The following is a 6,579-nucleotide window of genomic DNA, read 5'->3' as shown; positions in this document are numbered from 1 at the left end:
ACCGTGACCGTGATAAATAATATAGTCTCTGGGTCTTGGCCAGTGATGGATTACACGGTGCCAGGGGGCCAGCTGGTGGTTGTGACCCCTGCCTACTGGAATTTGGAGCATCTGGGTGGAGGATGCTCAGCCCCGATCCGAGAAGGCTTGGAGATCTCAGCCCCTGGACCCGCGTGCCTTTGTTCCTCTGCCAGTACCTTCCTGCGTGTGGAGAGTGGTATCAGCATGGTGGTGGCTGGATCTGGAGGTCTTCGGCCGCAGGAGCCCTGGTCAGGGCGGGGAGGAAAACTCAACCCATTCCCCTCCAAGGGGCCCTGGTGAGGACAGCCAGGCGTGGGAGCAGGAGACTTTGTGCTGTTCTCTTCTGGGAGCTGGGTTTTATAGTCTCTGGGTCTTGGCCGTTGATGGGATTACACGGCGCCAGGGGGCCAGTTGGTGGGTCTGACACTTGCCTACTGGAATTTGGAGGATCTGGGTGGAGGATGCTCAGCCCTGATCCTGAGCAGGCTCAGAGATCTCAGCCCCGGGACCCACATGCCTTAATAAAACCCAATCAAAGGACAGACAACAACGGTGGGTAGGGGGTGGGGGGGGGGTTGGGGTCCTGCCGTTTGAAGTGAATCTTAAGTTTCTACACGAGTGAGTGATGCCAGGGCCAAATGCTCTGGAATGGGCCAGAGAAAATTCCCATGCTGGGAGGGTCAGGAGACCCTAGCCCTGCCCTCTGCATGTCCCGCAGACCCTGAGCTCAGGTCCTGCGCTCAGCCCCACACCCACCTGCTGCTGACCATTCATGCAGCTGGAGGTGATGGTGGCCAAAGGGGACCCCATGATCATCCCCACACACCAAAACCCCTGCACCCCCTAAAGCCTCTGGGTTCCCCTAAAGCATCCCTCATGCCTCAGGAAATGGCTGATATCAGAAATGAGAGAAAAACAAGAACAAAAGGGCCCCCCAAGCTGGAGGGGCCCTGGTGCTTACAGGGCGGAGAACAGGAAGCACTGCACGCTCATGAACCGCCACTCGCTTCCTGACAAAAAAATAGGTCTTCACAATTCCCCTTCCATGAAGGGCCGCCATTTCCTCCTCTACCACCAGACCAATGGTGGCCTGATCAGGCAACCACAATGGGAAGAGAAAAAAATATCCGAAGGTCCCTGGCCTGGGACGCCACTTCCACTGCTGCCGGAACCTGAGCCTTAAAGGGCCCTTGTCCAGATGCAGAGATCTTTTTTGCCCACCAAGGTGAATCTGTGCTTCAAAGGGGATGGACTGGACAAAGGTGTAGAGAGGTGGCTGTGGAGAGTGGTGGGTCACACAGTGGGGGTGGGGGGGTGGGGATAAGAACCCCTGATCCTGTACTGGTCAGTCAAACAATAACCCAATGATCTCACACAGTCCATCAGGAAAAACGCAGCTGGGGTGATTCATGGTAAAACAGGAAGGTTGGTACAATTCACCGAGTGCTGAGTTTCTTTGGGAAGTAATCAAGATGGGTTGAAAGCAGTGACTACAAGCCAGCCCTGGAGATGCAGAGAGGGACTGGCCTAGCAGCAGCCGAGAGAGCTGGACAGACACTGGAAGAGGAGGAGAGGCTGGTAACAACATCAGAGAGCACTGTATGATCAACGCACTACCCCTTGAAAACCCCGAACCAGGGCACTCTTACCTACAAGGAAAGAATCAGAAGCACAATTTTAAATCCAGATCTTGGGGCAAGACGTTAGTACAGTGGCTTCGGCGCTTGCCTTTCATGTGGTCAATTTGGGTTCAACAATCAGAATTCCAAATGGTCCCCTGAGCACCATCGAAGTGCAAAGCCAGGAGTAGGTCCTGAGCACTGCCAGGCTGCACCAAAATCATATATTCCGACCCTAAAAATGGAGGATAATAGGCAGCAAGCCATTTTGGTTACCTTGGAGCCGTTTTTGTCCTTTAAACAGATCTGAATCCTTTTTATCATTATGGTGACTTCTACTTTGAGCGGACATTGCTAATTCTAAATAAAACACTTATTTTTTTCTGTAATATTATTGAACTTGTGGGGGGAATCCAGGAACATGACCAACCTTGTAAGTAATCATAGGTAAATGGAACAGCCTTCTGGGATGTGGGGAGCTGACCCATATGCCCGGCATTTGTCAGACATTTGACTCAAGGGGCCCATTCCATCCTTTCCTGTCTTTCTAAACACAGAAATGTTCATTTAAACTGGTTCCAATAGGGGCCCAAAAGTAGGTACAACAGACAGGACATTTACCTTGCACCAGGTTTAACAGGGTTCCTGGAGTACCACCAGGAGTAATCTCTGAGTATTTCAGGATATGACCCAAAAAAGATGGGAAAAACAAAGTTTAAAATTTAAAAACAATCTGTCTTCACGGCACTCCATTAAAGAACCTTGCCAGGGCCATTTAACTAAGATGACACTTTCTGAAACATTTATCCTTTGTACTTACATAACGCTAAGCAGTACCTGAACACATGGGAGGCAGAGATGGCATGGGGGAAGGAGCTGGTGACACACAGCCCACCGGGACTCCAACCACGGTAACCCATAATAATCCTGAGTCCTCCAGGTATGGATGACTGAGCTGAGAGCGAGGACTAGGACTCAGCTGGGTGTGGCTCCAAAGAAGATGAATCAGGAATCCCTGAAGAACGAAGGTGTGGCTGTTTCTCTTCCATAATCCCCCAAACCAAGGGCCTCAAAACCAAGTCACAGGGGCTGGAGTGATAGTCCAGGGGGAGGGCTTTTTCCTTGCATGGAGCCAGCCCAGTTTCAATCCCTGCCATCCCATATGATCCACAGGCATTGCCAGGAGTAATTACTGATTGTGGAGGCAGGAGTAACATCTGAGCATCACTAGGTGTGAATCAAAAAGCAAAATAAAAGTCTAGACAGAGTCACAACAAAGAATACGCCAGGGGTGAGCCTTGACAGCCCTGAGCGAAGGAAATTTTTTTTCCCTTTTAATTCACATTCCTCCTGGCTTTCATCAGAAAATCCAAAAAGTACATGTTAACATCCACATCAAGTTTAAATTGTAGAACCCTGGCACAGACTTTCCCTTATAGACTGACATCACAAAAACTTTGTTACACACTAAGGGATTATTTCCTTCCTGGCTGCACTTTTATAGCACAGCATCTCGTGGTACAAAGAAAACAGACTTTACCAAAGGGGCCTGTTTTGACATTAAAATAACATTAAAAATTTTTATTACGGCATTGAGTAGTTGCTACCCCTAACTCTGTGGGATAGGGAATAAAGCCTGTGGGAGATGGGTGAAGAAAGGGATAAAGAGCAGTCGGAAACTGGTATAGGTGTGCAGGAGAATGGAATAAAGAGCAAATGATCACTGCGAGTCCACAAAGTAAAATATGCGGGTGCAGTCAGTCCACAAAGTAAAATGGGAGTCCCTTCCCAACAGAGACAGAGAGACAGGGAGACAGAAAACCACACCCTGATGGTGAAAATGCCCCGTTTAATGCAGAACAGCTACCATACTTATAGAACGTCTGAGGAGGCATGAGCTAAGGACACAGGAGTGCCTGTTCATTTACGCAGATAAACATTTGTCAGAGGAAATTCTCATTGGGAGATTCACCCAAGGAGACACTCTGTCTCCCAGGGACATCAACATTGCTTTTATCTTTTCATATAGTTGTATAAGTTATCAATACTTGCAGTTGTTTGGATAAACACAGTAAGAGACAAAGATCCCAACACTTAGTTCTCTTGATTTTGAGAGCAAATAAGGATTTTAACACTTAATTCTCTGGGCTCTGAGAGCAAGCAAGGCTTTTACTGTAAATCCCAGACTAAGTCCTCAGGCCAGTTCAGCTTGTCCTTCCCCATGGGGCTCCTGTCTCTAACGTTGTAACAGTTTGCATCAAGACAATGCATATCTGCTTTCTAGAATGTTCCATTATGGAACCCGGGTAGTTTTGCCACTTGCCCCGGGTCCATCCAAGTCCCACGGCAGAACGTCCCTTTTGGGGTGTTAGGAACTACAGTAACTGAAGCCTGAGTCAAGTAATGATGACCAAGCAATTATGCCCAGGAGTAAATAACTTCAGAGTCAATCAACTCCCAAATATTAGGAACATAGCATTGATGGTCTTTCTGTGTTTAACCAAACACATTGTTGCATGAATGTAGCCTAAATGTAGCCTGCCCACACGGCAGAGTCTGGCAAACTCCCCATGGCGTACCCAATATGCCAAATACCAGTAACAATGATAGGTCTCATTATCCTAAAGAGCCTTGAATATAATCTCAGGGCTAGGATGAAGGAGACGTTACTGGGGCCTGCTTGAGGCAATCGACGATTAACAGGATGATTTGTGATTGTGATTTGTGATTGTTGCATAGTAAAAACATAAAAAACCTAAAGGAGAAATAGAAACGCAGGTACAAATACACAGCACTTCAACTACAAAGCAGTACAGATACGAAGTTGAGAATTACAGAAAGTTATGGCTTATAACTAATCAAGACAGACTTGGGGAACTGAGAAAATGAGAGGTAAAATACAAAGAAAAGGTTAAAGATAAACTTTAACTAAATTAGGGATGTTAGCAAGGACATGATAAGCTTCTCTGGGAGGAGCAAAAGGGGCAATTCAAGATGAAGCCTAAAACATTGTTAAGTTAATATCCAGCAGATCACCAAGAGCCTGGGCCTGTTTCCTTCTTCGATCCTCTGTCACCCTTCACCGGCCAGGGTGGGGAGACTAATCATGGCCACCAAATGCACATAGCATATTCTCCACGGTCCACGGTCCTCCCGTTGTTCATTGATTTGCTCAAGCGGGCCCAGTAACGTCTCCATCATGAGACTTGTTGTTACTGTGTTTGGCATATCGAGAACATCATGGGTGGCTTGCCAGGCTCTGCCGTGTGGGCGAGATACTCTCAGTAGCTTGCCGGGCTCTCCAAGAGGGGCGGAGGAATCGAACTCGAGTCGGCCACGTTGGCTGCGTGCAAGGCAAACACCTTTCTGCTGTGCTATCGCTGCAGCCCTTTATCGCTCCAGCCCTTTTCCAGCACACAGCACATACCCAGACATTATTTGAACACAACTCTCAGTACTCAGTGTAACAGCTGCATTTTGCCCTGATCAGGGAGAGATGAAGAGTCAGGGTGCAATTTTAACTTGATTTTAGGGTACAGAAATTCTACATGCTAGAAAAAACAACAATGTGGAGCCAGAGATAGCAAGCTGGGAGGGGCGCTTCCCTTGCTGACCCAGATTGATACTCGGCATCTCACGTGACCCCTAAAGAACAAAAAAAAATAATTGCAGAGTGCTGCTCCTGAAGTAAACCCCGAGCTTGCAAAGATGTGCCCAAAAAAACCAAAAATACCCCTAAAGTAAATTTTCATTTGCAAACCGCAACCACCCCTAGATCCACGCACACAGGATGGCTCTGGACATCCAGGCCACTAATGAATAGTGATCCAGGGCTACAGTGTCATTTGCCATTGGGGAGCTACCTTCCCTCCACCCCAACCCCTCAAAAATAAACAGGCCTTTTATAGTTTTGGAGGCACCAACGGCGATAAGGATGAGAAACTTCTGACTCTGCACTCAGGCACCCGTCCTGGTGGAGCTCGAGACCGAACTTGGTGGGCCAGAGGCAAAGCAAACGCCCTAACCACTGTGCTATCTCTCCGGTACTCTAAGAGAATCTGCGGGTTTTGTAGCATTGAGGTCCGGGCCAAAGCGTCCAGGAAAGGGCCCAGCGCTGCTGGGAGGGTCAGGACGGCCCAGCCCCGACGCTCTGCAGCTCCCACGCTTGGCCCCGCACCAACCCGCCACCGCCCCACAGCGGAGCTGCAGAGGATCCCCAGAACCACGCACTCACACCCGCGACCCCTGCGCCCCGGCACAGCCCTCACTGCACTCACCAAAGCTCCGCATCACCCACCAAACCCCGTCACGCCGCAGGAACCGCCAGGATATCTGGAAACGACTGAAAAAGCAGTCTCCAAGGTGGCTTGGCCCCGCCCCTTTGTGAGGAGACTGGGAGGCGCCCGGGGCTCACGGGAGGCCGCTAGTGTGCTGCCATGAAACTGGCCTTCACAGACCCCTTCCACGCGGGACAGCCACTTCGCTCCTCATCTGTGTAACAAATGGAGGCTGATTAAGCTTCTTGCAGGCAAAGACCTAAATGCCATGCTGTGATGTCACTTCCGTTTCTCCTAGCAGCCTTAAAGGGCTAGACACCAGCTGTGCAGAGAACAACTGGGAAAATGTAGGTAAATGTGTAAGGCTGGCTGGCTGGCTGGCTGGAGTGATAGCACAGTGGATAGGTGTTTGCCTTGGACGCAGCTGGCCCAGGTTCAATCAGCTGCATTCTATATGGTCTCCCAAGCAGGGCCAGGCATGCAGAAGAGCCAGGAGTAACCCTTGAGCACCTCTGGATGTGAGCAAAAAAAAAAGTGTACGGTAGTGGAATGGGCTCACATAAAGGAGTGGAGAAGAGGTAGCTTCAGTGTTCAGTCACAAAGTGGGGGTCTGGAGATAGAAGTCACCTAATCCTGTATTGCACCCTTACTCTGAAGCCAGC

Source organism: Sorex fumeus, unplaced genomic scaffold (genome assembly GCF_029834395.1).
Source record: "Sorex fumeus unplaced genomic scaffold, SorFum_2.1 ptg000019l, whole genome shotgun sequence".
NCBI lineage: Eukaryota > Metazoa > Chordata > Mammalia > Eulipotyphla > Soricidae > Sorex > Sorex fumeus.
This window is presented reverse-complemented; position numbering follows the sequence as displayed.